Source organism: Triturus cristatus, chromosome 5_1 (assembly GCF_964204655.1).
Source record: "Triturus cristatus chromosome 5_1, aTriCri1.1, whole genome shotgun sequence".
NCBI lineage: Eukaryota > Metazoa > Chordata > Amphibia > Caudata > Salamandridae > Triturus > Triturus cristatus.
The window spans coordinates 55,584,492-55,602,747 of NC_140587.1; the positions used below are offsets into that span (position 1 = coordinate 55,584,492).

At 48.7% G+C, this 18,256-nt stretch overlaps 1 protein-coding gene across 1 annotated transcript in view; it reads right to left on the minus strand.

The window, feature by feature from the left end:
* LOC146830161 (uncharacterized) overlaps positions 1–17,719 on the minus strand; it is a 199,332-nt gene extending 181,613 nt beyond the window's left edge. Inside the window, exon 1 of the mRNA XM_085604408.1 lies at positions 17,698–17,719. The gene's annotated coding sequence lies outside the window, so the exon portion shown is untranslated. The remainder of the gene's footprint in view (positions 1–17,697) is intronic.
* Positions 17,720–18,256: the final 537 nt, after the last annotated feature.

Here is an 18,256-nt window from a genome sequence, read left to right on the forward strand (position 1 = left end):
GATAGTGAATGACCTGGCATTCTCAGACCGAACCTCGCCCATTATTCCTCCCTCCCAACTTCTCTGCGACCAGCTGAATATCTATTTTTTGGCCAAAATAGCAACTATCAAGCTTAATATCCCTCCACCCTCCTCTGCCTTCGTCGATCCCGCCCCCCCTCCTCTCCCCCACCTTACCTCTACCCCCCCCCTCACGCAGGACTCTTTTCTGGAGATACTCCCTAAAGTGAAGTCGGGATCTCCTGCGGACGTCTGCCCAGCACGAGTCCTGCAGCAAATATACTCCAGCTGCCCTGACCCCCCCATCGCCTTCCTCAACAGCTCCCTGGCACAGGGCGTAGTGCCCTATTCGCTTAAAGCAGCTACCATAGTGCCCATCCTGAAGAAAGCTGGCGCTGACTCTTCTATCTCGGCTAACTATCGCCCCATCTCCCTGCTACCCTTCCTGGGCAAGGTGATGGAACGCCATGTTACCGCGGTGCTCAGCGCCCATGTGGAGGCAAACGGGGGACTGGCTTCCCGCCAAGCCGGATTCCGTCCCAGGCATTCGACCGAGTCAGTCGTGGTCTCAGTCTTGGACAAACTCAGAAAGGGTATGGACGAAAATAAACACCAGGCACTGGTCCTCCTTGATCTTTCCGCCGCCTTTGACACGGTGGACCACACCATCCTACTCACCCGTGTCAAGGCGGCCGGTATCGGGGGATCGGCTCTGATCTGGCTCTCCTCCTTTCTGAGGGAACGCACTCAGGCGGTCCGGTTAGGCGACTTCACGGCCACTCCCCTTCCTGTCACTTGCGGTGTTCCCCAGGGATCCTCGCTCTCCCCCTTACTTTTCAACCTTTACATCTTTCCTCTCATCTTTGCACTACAGCAGCTGGAGGTCACCGTCTATAACTACGCGGATGACCTCCAGCTCATCTTTGATCTGTCCCCCTCTCCTCTCTCGGTCTCCAATTTCCAGTCAACCCTGACATTCATCAGTGACTGGATGAACCACAACCACCTTAAGCTGAACCCGGATAAAACCGAGCTGGTTCTCACCGGTGGTTCATCCAGTCCCTGGAACTCTCTCTTCTGGCCCCCTTCTCTTGGCCCTGCACCGACCCCCTCCACCACAGTCAAAACACTTGGTGTCAAAATAAACAACCAACTCACTCTCCACTCACAAATCAGTTCTGTGGTGTCCTCCTGCTTCCTTTCTCTTCGCACTATCCGCACTGTCTCCCGCTTCTTTTCCCCCCAAGCACTTAAGATTATTATGGCCGCACTCGTGATATCAAAATTGGACTACGCAAACGCTCTTTATCACGGTATCCCCGCTTCCAGCTTGCGTAGACTCCAGACCGTTCAGAATCAAGCAGCTCGGCTTGTGTACGGCCTCCCTCGCTATCACCACTCCACCCCCCTTCTTAGAGAGCTTCACTGGCTCCCCATAAAGGAACGGGCCCTATTCAAGATCGGGTGCATGGTCTTCCAGGCCCGCCAGGGCTCCGCCCCTGCCTTCATCTCCTCACTAATCAAGTCCTATTTACCCACAAGAGAACTTCGATCTTCCTCCAGGTCCCTCCTCCAGATCCCTCGCTTCACTCGCAAAAAGTGGGGCGGGGCTAATTTCTCCACCCTAGCTCCAACCTTCTGGAACTCACTCCCTGACCACCTCCGGTCTGCCACCCAGTATCTCCCCTTTCGCAGAGATCTGAAAACGTTCCTTTTTAACCAAGCCTTCCCCATTTAAACCCCTTCAAATTTCCCTTTCTTCTTTCCCTGGTCTCCTTGTTTTCACCTCAGCTGCCGATCTCCCCAGCGCCAAGAAACCGCAAGGTGTATGCTGCGCTTTACAAGTATTTTAAATTAGAAATTAGAAATTAGCCTCGGTTGGCCTGGGATAGCCGGCCTCTCTCGGGGGGCCGGTGCGTAGAGCCACTCGCTTGGGGACCGGAGCGCGGACGGAATGGGGCCGCCTCCATCGCCCTTAGTGCACCGCATGTTCGTGGGGCACCCGATGTTAATCATTCGTAGACGACCTGATTCTGGGTCAGGGTTTCGTAAGTAGCAGAGCAGCTACCTCGCTGCGATCTATTGAAAGTCATCCTCTGAGCCAAGCTTTTGTCTCTCTCCGTGCGTGGGCGCCCGCGGACGCCCTCCCTCCACCACACCCAGGGGTGGGTCCCTCTGCCGCCGGGCCGGCGGGAAGGGACGCGGAAGGGGGCCTGCGGGAGGCTGCCTCCACCACGTGCCTTCCGGCACAGGGGCTGCCCCCTCCCGTCCCTGCCCCACCGGGGCGTGGGGATGGGGGCCACAGTCCCTCGCTGCTCGGCAGGGTGACCAGATGGCCTGGCCTCCCCTTCCCGCCGCTCCCGCGCAGGGAGCAGCACCGGGGAAGGAGCCCTCCCGAGCGGCTGCCTCGGAGTGCCTGGCCACCCTCGCCGGACTGCAAGGTCGACTGGGCATAGCACCCTCCCAGGCCACCTGGGGGGCTGGGTGGTCCCTGGCCATCTGGTCGCCTGGCTGCACGACCAGATGGCCCTGCGGGCCTGGCAACCAGATGGCCCTCTGGGCCGGGCGACCAGATGGCCCTGCGGGCCGGGCGACCAAATGGCCGGCCTGCCGGGCTGTCTCCAACTTTTGTCCTTCCCCAGAGTTATGTAAGCCCGCACTACGTGGGGGCTTAATAGTCGATAAAAATGGGCTCCCCGGGCAGGCCGTCGGGGAGAGGACGTGGCCTGGGCTTAACCCTCCTTGGTTCCAGCCGAGGGTCCGGGTGCTGGGGACAGGGGGTCCACCGGGGGCCCGGGGAGGCTGCCCCCAGCCTGGCTGGGGTCCGGAAGCTGGGCCCGGGCCCGGTGCTGGAGCTCCGTCCCCGGGTGCGGCTCCGTCCCAGAGTGTGGGAGCCCCCCCCGTCTCGCAAGCCAGCCGAGGGTGCGGGCGCTGGGGACGGGTGTCCACCGGGGCCCGGGGAGGCTCTCCCCGGCCTGGCTAGGTTTCGGAAGCTGGGCCCGGTGCTGGAGCTCCGTCCCAGGGTGCTGCTCCGTCCCGGGGTGCGGGAGCCCCCCGTCCCGCAAGCCAGCTGAGGGTCTGTGCGCTGGGGACGGGTGTCCACCGGGGCCCGGGGACGCTCTCCCCGGCCTGGCTAGGGTCCGGAAGCTGGTCCCGCTGCTGGAGCTCCGTCCCAGGGTGCAGCTCCGTCCCAGAGTGCGGGAGCCCCCCGGTCCTGCAAGCTAGCCGAAGGTACGGGCGCTGGGGAAGGGGGTCCACCGGGGCCCGGGGAGGCTCTTGCCGGCCTGTCTAGGGTTCGGAAGCTGGGCCCAGTGCTGGAGCTCCGTCCCAGGGTGCGGCTCCGTCCCGGGGTGCGGGAGCCCCCCGTCCTGCAAGCCAGCCGAGGGTCCGGGCGCTGGAGACAGGGGTCCACCGGGGCCCAGGGAGGCTCTCCCCGGCCTGGCTGCTTTCAGAAGCATGGACCGGGCCCGTGGGGAGGCTCTCCCCAGCCTGGCTAGGGTTCTGAACCAGGGCCCGGACCAGAGGCTTGTGCTCCGTCCCAGTGTCCCAGGGTGCGGGAGCCCCCCCGTCCTGCAAGCCAGCCGAGGGTCCAGCCGCTGGGGAAGGGTGTCCACCAGGGCCCCGGGAGGCTCTCACGAGCCTGGCTAGGGTTCGGAAGCTGGGCCCGGACCCAGGGCTTGTGCCCCATCCCAGTGTCCCAGGGTGCGGGAGCCCCTGTCCTGTAAGCCAGCCGAGGGTCCGTGCGCTGGGGAAGGGTGTCCACCGTAGCCAGGGGAGGCTCTCCCCGGCCTGGCTAGGGTTCGGAAGCTGGGCCCGGACCCAGGGCTTGTGCTCCTTCCTAGTGTCCCAGGGTGCGGGAGCCCCCCGTCCTGCAAGCCAGCCGAGGGTCCGTGCGCTGGAGACAGGGGTCCACCGGGGCCCAGGGAGGCTCTCCCCGGCCTGGCTGCTTTCAGAAGCAAGGACCGGGCCCGTGGCTTGCTTTTTTATTCTACGCTGGCGGAACGGAATTTTCCGCCCACCCCTAGTTAGCAGTAGAAAGCACAGATATTTCAAAGGAAATGCTGCATAACCCTGTGTTAAACAATATGTTTCATGCAAAGTAACCCTTTTCCTATTTATTAAAGTAAACTTTGTCATGAAACATTTGAATTTAAACTATTCGAGTTTTAAAATGGTTAGTGGTTTTATAAATATTGCTAAAAGCAGTTTGTCAGTTTTGAATCCCAGATGACTTCACTAATGCAGTTTTATCCTTATCTGCAATTAAAGAATGATGGTGCATTAAACCACGAACCAATGTAAAATGATCCGATTGTTTTTTGCAAATTTAATTACATAGGAATACGCTTTTAAGATGATGGCTAGATAAGTGAGTGGCTAGAGTTGCATTGTGCTAACAGGTACACTCTCCTAGACGCCGAACTGCAGTAATTTTATGCCCACAGCATGGGGACGTTTAATTTTAACAGAAAAAAACATGTTCTTTGAATATATCTTCTAAGAATGTCACTAATTTTCTAATATTGCCATAAGATGTAATTACATTTAAATCCTTTGAATTGCTTGATTTCCAAACTGTTCCGAAAGCTTTACAAAGTAAAGCAGCTTAATTCCCAGAGATGGGTGAAGAACAGTCATACAACAAGCATTGGCAAAGCCAACAGGTGTCACCTACAAAAGAGCAATTGGCTTTGTCAGAGTTTTTTGCCATGTTGTACAGCAGCATGCCTGCTCTGCGGCATGGATGAAATTGAAATAAATTTAAATTTTCAAAAAGCACTATGATGCAGTCAAAGCGAACCACGTCATGACATTTAGTTTTATTGCTGCTGGGAGGGTGGGGGCCTGTGAGGAGTCAACACTAACAACGGAGGGGGTAGGGAAAAGAAAAATCACTGTTGCAGCCACTACGGATCACTGTATGTAAAGCAGTTATCAGAACCTCCTTGGCCTCATTCAATTATAAAATGCAGACTCTGATATATATCAAGCTTAGTGAAGTAGGTGCAGAGACACAGGGACGTAGTTCACCCTAATTAGCGGCTATGTTTTTTAAAGCCAAAACAGGGGAGGTGGATAGGAGACCAAATCCCTATCTTGCATAAGGGCTCACGGTGCCCTTGCTACTGCATTGGCACCCACAAGTATTACAGTTTGGACTTAGTGTTTCAGCTAAGGTGCAACGTTCTGCTATAAAATGGACCGGCTCATGTTGGTGTCCACATCAATTTGCCCTTCCTGTGTATTTAAATATAGTTTGCCTTCCTGGACCACACTAGTTGAACTACAACATACTGCAGTAGCTCAGGCTGTGCTCAACCACCTGCCGCATGAATGAGTTGGGTTTCAAGCCGGAAGAGAGGATGTGACATTATGCTAGAGCTGTAAACTTGGAACTTGATTTTTGACGTTGGCTTAAAATCCTGCGATTCTGGTCAAATCACTTAATCTCCCCGTGCCTAAAGAAATTGTATGTGACTTAACTGGTGCTCATGTTAAGTGCTTCCAAGTGGATTGACACAAGCACAGCACTAGTGGGAATGAGGCATTTACATAAGTATGTGAGAAGTGGCTGCTGTTGCTTCACCATAAGAACTTGTGTGGTTCAAGTCTTCTAATGCTACCTCAGCCATAGGCAAGGATGAGATAGACTACTGCTTAGGTCTTGAGATCAGTCATGAGGTAGCTGCAGCCTGTCCCACATCAGTACTAGACCTACTGAGAAGATGAACTGCCCATGTGTTCATGTTCCTTCCTCTTTCCTTCAATTGGGAAAGTTAATATCTGCCTTGAGAAAAAACTCAGTCAGGGCTTCAGGGCAATGACACTTGCACATAACAAATGGCCCATTACTAAGTGAATAGGCTGGTGCACCTGACCCTCCTGAAGTTGGTTCCACTCCCAGAGTGGGAGATAGGCCCTGCTGGTACGACCGCACCTTTGGGAAGAGAAGCAACTAGTCAGGGAATGAAGCATCCAAAACAGAGGGCCTCACTGATCAAAAACATTTGCTCATGGCATAACATACATCATTAGCAAAATGCTCAGAGCACATAATTGTTGTACACAGCTGAACTCTTTTAGCTACTCTGAGCCCTTATTATGACTATACACTTATTCTGTATTAAAATTACTTAATCCTGGAGAGCCTAAACTCCACCCAAGACAAGCAGGGCTTTCACCGCAGACGTAGGGTGCAGAAAGCATGGACAAGGGGGTGGAAAATATCTAGCTAAGAATTGAAATATTTCTTTGGAATAATATGTTGTTTATGATCATATTGGTCAGCAGTTGGGAGCAGAGATTGTGGAATTTGCTTAGCTGCAAACTATTAAGAGTGTTTATTAGTTTTGGAGGCCTACCTTTAGCAAGGAATCTACCATACGTATATTGGAATTTGAAGCAGGATTGTCGATGTAATTAGACTGTCATTTAAGGAGAGCAGCACTTTTCAAAATGAGGCACTAAGCTTAATATTTTGGGAAGCCTAGAAAAGTATTGGTATACATCTAAGAAGAAAGAGCCATAGCATGGATATGGGTGCAGGTACAAAAAGTAAATGTGTGTGTTTTGGAATGTAATTGCACTGCAGGTTACGTTATGTTAAAATGTTTCTAAAGCGCTTGAATACCCAAGGGTGTCTTGGTGCTGGTTGGGAATGGGAAACCGTGGTTAAAACACGGGTGTTACCACGCGGTAGGTAACAACGCAGTCGTTACAACGACCGCGTTGTTACCACGCGTAGCTTTACATCGCAAGTTGTTTCTATGACTTGCGCTAGGTGACGTGCAACACCAGGAAATGTGTTGGATTTTAAATCCAACACATTTCCTGCGGTTGCGCTAATTGGAGTAGGAATAGCAATTTATACTATTCCTAAATCCAGCGCGCCATCTAGCGCAAGTCATAGAAACGACTTGCGATGTAGAGCCATGCGTGGTAACAACGTGGTCGTTGTAACGACTGCGTTGTTACCTACCGCGTGGTAACACCACACGTTGTATCATCACATATTCGTTGGGAATAGCAATGAGGTGAGAGCAGAGGGAAACTAGAGGCTAAAAAGACAGGTTTTTATTTGTTTCCTAAAATTGTGGGAGCTGCTGTAATATTTATAGGCAGACTGCTTCAGAGGGCTGGGGCTTCCGATGAAAAGCAACTGTCTCCCTATTTGAGTCTCTTAAAGCTTGGACAAGGGACCGTCTGAGTTTTTTGATCGTAGGTCTCTATTAGGTTTATACCAGGAGAGAGACTGTTTGAAGTAGCTAGGACCTAGATCATGCAGGGCTTTATAGGTAAGGGATAATGCCATGAATTTAATGTAGTTATTCACTGAAAGCCAGTGAAGTTACCTAATGGAGCTTGAAACTGGACAGAATTTGGGAAGATCAAAAATAAACCTGGCCGCCGCATTCTGCACACTTTGGAGTATTGTTTTTGGAGCTTAAGAAAAAGTCTGTTACAATAATCCAGCTTCGTCAGTATTAATAAGGAAATTAATGTTTTTCTGGAAGGGGAACGTACGGCAGAATCTTCCTGATGATTCTCAAAGTGCTAAAGCAGGATGAGACAACAGAACTAATATGCTCATTAAAGCTCAGTTTGTGATCTATGGTTATGCCTATGTTTTTGGCTTTTTGGACTGGGTTGGGAGAGCTCCCAATTCTGCTGTCCAGCATGCTGGGTTCCAAAACTGAGGATTATTATCAAACAGTAATACCTCAGTTTTCTCCGAGTTTAGTTTGAGGCAATGCTTTCCCATCCAGTCGATAACTACTCTCATACAATTGTGAAACTGAGAGATAGTGACTTCTGTATTATCGAAGGCTGACACCACAATTGGAGTATAGTCTGCATAAGATGGGGGGGAATCCAAAAGATCCAATCAATGAGGCCAATTTGTAAACAAACATTTAAGAGCAGAGGGCTTAGGGAGGATCCCTGAGGGACCCCACACGGAAGACAGAAGGAGTTACATGCAAATTTCTCCAACATGATTGAATGACTTCTGTCTATTAGGAATGATTAGAGTAGGGTATGAGCTTAATCAGCAATGTCCAATTTTTTGAGGCGGAGTGACATGATCATCCGTATCGAAGGCCGCCGACAGGTCAAGGACAATAAGTGCTGTGTAGCCTCCTTTGTCCAAGATGGTTCTTAATTAATCTGTGGTTTTTATTAATGCCGTCTCAGTACTCTGTTCGGCCCAGACGCTGAATTGGGAAGGATCCTACAGGTCCTACAGCTCATACATACCCTAGCATGGAAATAGTCTAAGTTAGTGTCTAAGCTGCAGACATTCTAAATCCAGCCATTCTTAACTCACATTTTGACCATGTACTTGTGTGGCATTGAGGGGAATTCAATCAACTTTGCCACATAAAATGCTTTTTGTGCCAAACATTGACATGGGTTCAGCACCAATTATCTGCTGTGTGGTGCACCAACCCACTAGCAGGGTGGGAACAGTGCAAAGACAACTGAAATACACACAAAGGCAGATCTTCTTAACTAACGTGTTCTGCCTTTGCATGAAGTTATACCACCAAATGAAACCAGCCTCAAACGGTGGGTATACGGAATAGCCTTTAATATTTCAATACACATGTGTAATTTCTTGCTTGCCTTAGCACTGTATGCAATGCTTAGAATCACACAACACAGACATTGGCATGCAATTCTTTGAAAATATGGCGCTGTAATATTTTTACTGTTTATCCAAGGGAGTCCAATGGAATATTACAAATATTTATATAGCACTGCCCCAAGTTTAGTTGATCTAGATCACATGGCGGCACCACAGCTCCATGTTTCTGAACAAGTGAGTAGCCAGAAAATGAACATACCGCCCACTTTGAACTAAAGCTCTGATGGCACCAAGTAAGTGAGCCCAACTCGCCCTAGAAGAGCTCCTTTGTCTCTTCCATCCCAGCATCTATTCATTCATCCTTTTACCCTTCCACCTATCTGTTGATATCCACTATTTCACCTTTACATTGTATCACCCATTCATTCTTTCATCCGTCATTCAGTCTTCCCATTACAGTCATCTATCTATCATCCATCCACATTGCCATCCATCCACTCGGTCATTCATCTCTCCATTCTGCTATCTATCCATCCATCATCCACTCTGCGATCCATCCATCATCCACTCTGCTATCAATCACTCTGCTATCCATCCATCATCCACTCTGCTATCAATCCATCATCCACTCTGCTATCAATCCATCATCCACTCTGCTATCAATCCATCATCCACTCTGCCATTTATCCTCTCTACCATCCACCCATCCACTGTGCCATCCAACTACCCACTCAGCCATCCATCTAGCCATCCATCTATCCATCCATCCATTACCCATCCATTCAGACACCCCTTCACTCATTCACTCATTCAATCCACTCATCGAGCCAGCCATCTATCACTTTAATCTGTCATCCTTTCACCTACCCATCCACCTATAAATGAATTCACTGATCCATCCAGCAATCCCTTTACTCTGCCATCCTTTCACCTGTCCATTCACTTATCCATCCATCGCTTCATTCTGCCATCCATCCATGTTGTAACCTCTGCATCCTTTCACATGTTCATCCACCTATTTGCTCTCTTATCCATCCAACTATTTACTCTGCCATTCTTTCACCTATCTATCCATCCATCCATCCATCCATCGCTTTACTCTTCAATCCATCCATGTCTTACCTCTGTCATCGTTTCACCTGTCCATACACATATCCATTCATTCCATTCATCCTTTCACTCACTCATCCACCTATTCATACATACATCTTCCTTCCTTTCACCCTTCCTTCCTTTAAATATTCCTTCTTTTTTTCCTTTTTCTATTTACCCATCTTTTGTTCTTATTTTCTCCTGTTTGCTTTTCTATTGAGGCAATATTCCTTTATTGCATTAATTGCGACATTTTGCCTGCCCAGGTGCAGACAGAATAGGAGAACAAAGAACTACAGCTCCCGCTGTAGCTGCTGAAGCGACACAACACTCCTGTTTCTGAGCTAGGCTTTCTTCAGCTTATTCACTAACTTGTACTTATCAAGTTATTGCATGCCCATATAGACATTCTGGGTTAATTCAAAACAGGTGCACTGCTCCCTTCGGCATGATATGCCTTCTGGACTCTGAGCATGTAACTTGAGTAAGAAGAGTCTTATGGGCATATTTGCAAGCCCCTATCGCCACCATAATTTTTTCTGACGTTGCGGTGACTATTGGGGCTACGCCTTATTCACCTCGTGATTAAGGCCCCCTTTCACACTATACTTAGCGTGAAAGGGGTGGGAAATGGGTGTTGCGGTGGGCGTTCCACCGCAACACCCATTGATTTTGACACTGCCCCATATTTACAAAGGCAGCGTAAATATGGGGCAGAGCCAAAATTAAGACAAGAGAAAACCTGGACTTAAATAGGCACGAGGAGAAATGTTTCATTCCTCCTTGTTTTTGCTGTTTCTATGGGTGCTGCATTGTGCAGCACACATAGAAACAGCAAAAGCCATTTCAGATTGTTTAAATAAAAACATTGCCATTTTGTAACTTGTGTGTGCTGCATTAAGCAGCACACAAAAAAGTTTCAAAATGTCATTTCTTCCCCTACAACGCAGGCACTCTTGCACGATGGTGCAAGGGTGTCTGCATTGGCGCTAGGCTGCTTAATCTAGCACGAGCACAGGGGGAAACGCAGGGCTGCACCGTATCCTTGTAAATGCGGTGCAGCCCTGCATTTTGGAAGTGGCGGAGCGTTAAGCCAATGTGGCTAATTCCGCACTCCACCACTTCCTGGTAAATATGCCCACTGAACTGTGATCATCCGCAACAGGTATGTTTGTGGATTTGCAGGCAGCCCAGAAAGACTTCTCAATAGTGGCTTAACAGGCTCATGATTTATTTTGATATTACTAGTATAAACATTTGACTCAGCAACATGCCTTATGTATTTGTGTGGTGCAATTGGTTTACTCACTCAGTACAAATTTGTGGTTGTAATTTAAACACAGTGAAATGATCAGTCAGTCGTCCTGACTCATCAGATACTGGGACTGTATTGTACTGTATTTTAATTGTATCCATATAATGTTAGCTACTCCTGACAAGGCACTGAAGAACCCTATGGTGGATGGTACACTAATTTGGAAACGAAGGTCAGTGCTAGGGCCAGTAATATTGGTTATTAGTTTGCCCCTCTAGGAGCAGTACAAGTCCAAGACCACAGTCTTGTCAATGGAAGGCCTAAGTATTTGTGTCCACGCTAGATCAGCATGATGCTGTGGCCACAATAAAAAAAACAGGATTCCAGACACTGTGCAGGTGGGCCCGCAGGGGACATGACTGTACACAATGCAGGGGACATTCTTATCACAATAACATCAAAATACAGAGAGTTGGCTGCACAGAGATGTCACTAAGGTATATCCATTCAGTGTTACAATTTATCCCAGGACTGCTATGACCATTTACTAAAAATACCTCCTATTGCCTTTAGACAACAACCACATCTTGTAGAACTCAGTGCCCAGCAAAAGAGGCGAGGATCAATAGTGGAGTCCAGTGTCACTTTTTTCTCTGTTTCCCCATTTCTCCTTCACCTTGACTAATATTGACCCACATATCCTTGTGAATGTGGTTACTGGTGGTGGCAGTGAGAGATGGAAAAGAGCATGGCTTCCATAGAATCTGGAGTACGTGCAAAGTTTGTTCTCTCTGAGAGAGACTCAGAGCAGACAAATTGATGGATGGATTGTCTGACTCAATCTCAGCCACTTGCAATTACTCAGGGCTACATCCAGTCCATCTTATTTCAGCTTGTCTGTGTCATTACATGCAAAAACCAACCACATGCATATCAGTCTTGGCCCATGCTAGCAGGAGTGCTCTAGACCAAGTTCCCAAACGGGTTTCTCTTTGCATGGGAACACCAGCAACCTTAATTTGGTTTCAGCTTTGCTGGGCCTTTTTAGTTGGGTGCAGCTTGAGTATTGTAGCACAGTGAGTTCAAGATCCATGTCTATACTTCCCACTTAAGAGGCCTTGCTGAGAAAGAGGTCCAGAATAATTACCAGTGGCTGTTTCTAAAGGCACAACTATATTTGAAAGTCTCCTTTGATCTAGAAATCTTCAAATGCTGTCTGCATCTCATTCAGACCTAGATGTTGAGCACCTACATGATGCTTAACCCCATCAAAACAGTATTCCAGTTTTTTACCAAGAATATCAAGTAATAACTATTACAAACATGGCTCAGTGACTTGAACGTGGACAGATTCTAACCTAAACTACCATCCAGTGCCAAGTAACTTGGATGCACTGTGGACAACGACCTCATACTCAAGAAGCATGTGGTCAAGAAACCAAGATGGTTTGAAACAATATATTTATTGGGAGATTTGAACATTATACTCACACACTATCTTTGTGTGGACTTGAAGAGATTAGTTTTACATACAATTTGTGAGTGTTCTTGAACAGTTCTATAATAACACACTATTTGTGTGGGCACGTAAACCTCATAATCTTCACACACAATTGTTGTGGTGACTTGAGCATGATTACCTTCACACAATCTCGGTGAGATCTTACACATTCCTATAATCACACACTATCTCTGTGGGGACCTGAACATCATTTACTTTACACGCAATATTTTTAAGACTTGTACATTCTTATAAACACACACTGTGTGTGTGCAGGTCTGAATATGCCTAGAATACCTGTTTGAATGTGAACAATCAAACCTTCACATAATATCTGTGTAAGGACTGGAAGAGTATCTTTAAACATTATCAATATTATTAGGGACTTCAACACTACTATAGTTGCACATTATCTCTGTGGGAACTTGAATATAATATGGCTGCTTGAACATCCAAGTAAACACAAAATAATCTCTGTGGGGACTTGACTATGCCATTAATCACACACTATCTGTAGAAGATTTGACCATTATAGTGACACGCTATCTTTGTGGGCACTTTAATATGATTAACTTCACACACAATCTGTGGGAGTCTTGAACATTAGTACCTGAAACACTAAGAACCCTGAGGTCTAAACTGGCCTAGAAAAGAATAGGTGACGTATGAATAACAAACAAAGCCCAATTGACTAAGTCAAAGGGCAATCCCTTTTAAGGACGTAATCCCTCACTCACCCTGGGTGACATGCTTCATCATATGGGATTCTCCTCCCAGAGAAATATCCTAGTTTCTCTGGGGGCTACAACCCCCTCTCTGAGACGGAGGAGCTCAGGGATGTTTTGGTGGTACACTAAAGAATGGACTAAATCCACATATGGGGCCTCATGTAGGTAAATAAATTTTACCGGTTCTTAAATACCGAGCCGTACCGAATCGGTAAATTAGAATCGGTAAGTTATATGTAGGTAAAAATTCGGTAACAGTTACCGATTCGGTAACAGTCGGTAAATACGAATCGGAATTCACCGAATCGGTAAATACTGAGGTGATAATTACCGAATTGGAAAATACCGAGGTGGTATCTACCGAATTGGAAAATACCGAGGTGGTATCTACCGAATCGGAAAATACCGAGGTGGTATCTACCGAATCGGAAAATACCGAATCGGTACGTACGGATTCGGTAAATAACATCACATGACTTGACGAAACAGCTAATCCTGTGCAACGACAGCCCACCCAACCAGGAACTGCCCACACCCAGGCAGGTGTACACAATTAGCCGAAGTGGCCACACCCAGGCAGGTGTACATAATTAGCCGACCCTGGAGAGGCTTGGAGTGCAGAGGAGAGGCAGGGAGCAGTTGCATGTGCGAGCGGGAAACGAACAGCATGTCCAGCCAGAGCACACAGAAAGACGGAGGGGAAAGGAGGAGGAAGCTCAAATTCAGCCCCAAGGAACTCCAGGTGCTGGTGGAGGAGGTGGTGAAGCAGCACCAGAAGCTGTTTGGGAGGCAATCCCTGCAAGTGCCTGAGGCCGAAAAGCGCAACATATGGCTGGCCATCCAGGCGCAGGTCAATGCTGTGGGAGTGACCCACAGGGAAATTGAGGTCCTCAAAAAGCGCTGGTATGACCTGAGGATTGTGACCAAGAGGAAGATGGGCGACATCCAGAAGGAGGCCAGCCAGACCGGAGGTGGAACCAACAGGGCACCTGCCCTCACCGAACTGGAGGAGCTGGTGGCGGCCACACTCGAGCAAGAGAGCGTCGTGGGTCTTGGGGACGCCGACAGCTCTGCCAGAGCCGCAACACACCAAGGTAAGACGAAAGCACAGCAATGTAGCCGCCCCTACCCCTATCCCACATCCCCCATTGTGAAACGAGAATCACACTGCAGTCCACACGTGTCAGTGCAGACAGGCAATGCATTCCGGGAGATGTAGTCAGGGCAACACTAACCATGACGTAAATGTCACAGGGCAACAAGGCATGTCACGCACTCGAGGCACAAGGAGACAGAGGACAGATTGGAATGTGAAATGATTTATTGTGACGCTTGCAATGCAGCCCTTCGGGGACACTGAGCCAATGTTGTTTTTCTGTCCACAGATGTGACATCATGCAGTACAGGGCATGCTGCAGGGGAGACGGCACACCGGCCACAAAAATCACCTCTAGCCAGCACGAGTGCAGACCAGGGAGCAGGCCCACTTGCAGCCGGCCCACCTACGCAGCCAGCCTCGCCGCACACAGAGCCAGCATCACCTCACCGAGAGCCAGCATCGCCACTCATGTTCGATTCACCGGCCACATCTCCGCTTGCAGGTGTGAGAATGAGGAGGCGTCCAGCAGCCAGGCTACGAGCCTTAGACACCTCGTCAGACGACAGCATGGGCCCAGAAGACCGCACCGGGCCCCAGGAAGGGAGCCATCCCACTGTGCCCCACACCTCACAGGCAGCACAGACGGGAGCAAGAGGGCGCCGCAGGTCGCGTGTCCAGAGTCCACCAGCACCCACTGACGGCCATGGTGTCTTCTTGGGGCTCAAGGGCCAAATGTTGAAGCAACAGCGCCTGCAATCAAAGGCAGTAATGTCAGTCCAGAGGCACATGCGGGTGATGAGGACAAGCTTAGTCAACATGGACACAAACATTGGCGGCATGGCTGCGGGCATTCGGGACATGTCCCAGTCAATCCAGCAGTTGTGCAGCAAATTAGATGCTGACATCGAAGCACGGCGCCGGGAACGCCAGAGAAGGGACACTACAAGCAGGGCACTCAACCGTCTGGCAACTGCGACTTCCCTACTTTGCCGGCGCTCTGTGACGATGCAGGAGGGCCTAACACAGTGCTGCAGCGACCTGTCACGGGGGATGGTGCAGGTGACAAGTGCACTAGGGGTGCTATTGACAAGTCAGGCGTCGACAACTGCTGCAGGGGATGCTGCGGAGAGCATCGACACCAGCAGCAGCATCACACCCCCCGTCCCAGAAGCACGCAGGAGCAGCAGGCGGCTTGGGGTTGGCTCTAGTGAGGATGCACAGGCCGTGCAATCCACCACTGCAGCGCGTATGCGCAAACATTGATGTGGCCCTGCTTATCCACTTGCCATTGGGTGACGTAACCCTGGACATACTCATTGTATAGATGGCATATTGCCAGATTGGCCTGTTCATGTGTTCATGGCGTGGTGCCACATTAAACTACGTCATGACTTCTCACGACTCGCTGTGTCCCCTCACTTACTCAGAAATAGTTGCATGTGATCTCTGCCCGTCTCTCTCTCCCATCGATTGCAGTTGGCACTCTAGCTGCGCTGCCCTCTGGCTGGCCTGACTCATCCTTGTTGTCCTCAAAATATGTTAGTTCCACATCTGTACCTTTTTTCGTGGCAAGGTTGTGCAGCATTGCACAAGTGGCAATTATCTTGCAGCAGGTGATGGGTTTGTACTGGCGTGCGCCTCCGCTCTTGTGGAGGCAGCGGAACCTGCTCTTCAGCAGTCCAAACGTGCGCTCCACCACATTGCGTGTAGATTTGTGTGCCACGTTGTATCGTCTCTCACTCTGGGTTGCTGGGTGTAGGTAGGGAGTGAGGATGAATGAACGGCATGCATATGCACTGTCGCCTGGATGAGTAAAAGGGAACCATCAGTTACATGCCTCTATACACTCGGATTTGCAGGTTTCAAGGGGCGTCACTGTTACTTACCCAGCAGGTATCCGTCTCCGGATTCTCCGGCTCTCAGTCGTGTGTAGATCCCACTATTCTGGAAGATGTAAGAGTCGTGGGTGCTCCCAGGAAACTTTGCAACAATATCTGTGATGATGTTCCCTGCATCACAGATCACCTGCACATTGATGGAGTGGGTGGACTTCCTGTTCCTGTAGATGTGCTCGGTGTCAGCTGGAGGACAGATTGGGATGTGTGTACCATCAATACAGCCGATGACATGGGGGAACTGTGCCATGTGATAAAGTCTGTTTTTGTTTTCTGCAGTGCAGCCTGTGTGTTTGGGAAGCTGATGTAGTGGTGCATTCTCTGCATCATGGCATCCAGGAACTTCCTGAAGAAACGTGACAGGCAACTCTGGGATACCCCACCCACCGCAGCTATCACCACCTGATAACTGCCGGATGCCAACAGATGTAGGCTGCAGAGCACCTGCACATGTGGGGGTATGGCGTGCGCCCTTCTTATTGGCTGGTCCAGGAGTGGGTGAAGGTCCCTGATTAAGTCCATGATGGTTTCGGGGTGTAGCCTGTACCTCTCATGTATCTCTGCATCAGTCAGCTGGAATAGTGTGATGCGCTGTCTGTAGATTTGTTCCTCCCGTCGCCACACCCTCAGTCCTGCTGCCTGTAGACGTAGGCGCCTTGCAATGACGTACATGGCGGCCATGTTGTCCACGCTGATGCATTTTGGGATTGCTTATGTGCATTGTTGATGGTTACCACCTGCTTTCCATCCGTGTTAATTACCGACTCTTATTTACCGATTTTCCTGGATTTCTTAATTACCGACTGCTCCTACATGTCATTTTAAATTTTTACCACTTCATATTTACCACTTCATATTTACCGATTCGTTAATAATGTATTCGGTAAATATGAATCGGTATTTTAGAATTCGGTAACTATGAATCGGTATTTACCGCCTCATATTTACCGAAAAGTGGTTTTTGGACTCCTACATCTCACTTGTCTGAATACCGGTCGGTAACGGCATATTTACCGAAAATCGGCCGTTACCAACCGGTATTTGGCTACCTACATGAAGCCCATGATGAGCTAATTCGTATGAGTGAGGGGTGCAGTGCTAACAAACTGATTGTGCAGTGGGAAAAGTGTATTAAAACTAGTCACGGGACAGCAAAGGAAATGTAAAAGAATGAGCTAGAAAAGTTCTTAACATAGCCGTGCCGATGCTAGATTAAAATAGTGAACACCACTAGTCAACGATGTAGACTATGGTGATAAACAACAACAAATGGTCAACATGTTTCAGCCAACACGCCTAAAGAGGCTCGGCTTTCATCAGGACCACAAGAGCTACTGCAACATAGAGAGAACTGTGTGAATCATACACAGAAAAAAGGATATTGTGAACACCCATAGACTGCTTGAAGGGTGTACGCCAGCTTATCATCTCAACATCACCTAAACAAAGAAAACTGGGTATGAAAACATAGTGGTTCTAAATGCAAAGTACTTAAAATACAGAAATTGTAATCCAGTAACTTTTTGCGTTAACCACTCACCCGTAAACACTGGGTGGGACCATAACCTCCACCTGGCAACCGCTCAGGAAGGGAACACCGCTCTGAAAAAAGGATGCAAGGCAACTCAAAATTTGGTGCTTACATCTCATGAACGAGTGTTCAAGTGAAATACTATCTATGTGAACTAAAAATCCTAAGACAAGGGAGACTGATATATTCGCTAACTTTGCAAGGAAAAAGCATGAGTTCTTCATTTAAAACGAACTCAGAAATGCAAACGCACTCCAAAATGTATCTATTCCAATGGATAAGCTTGTCAATGTGTCGCTGTCAATAACGTAAATAAAAAACAATCCAAGAAGACCTCTGTTTAAGGAACTGCTTGCAATAATAAAGAGAAAAAAAGAGAAAAAACCATTAAACCTGGTACTCGATATAGTGAAAGTTAATCACAACGCATTAGCTATATAACGAGTAGCCAGGATACTAAAAAGAGGCACAAAAACGCCTTCCATGTAGTCAAATAGACCTTTCTAAAACTGAAAGTAACTAGAAAGTATAACAGAACGTGCCCAAAGGCTACTCCACGCGCTTACCT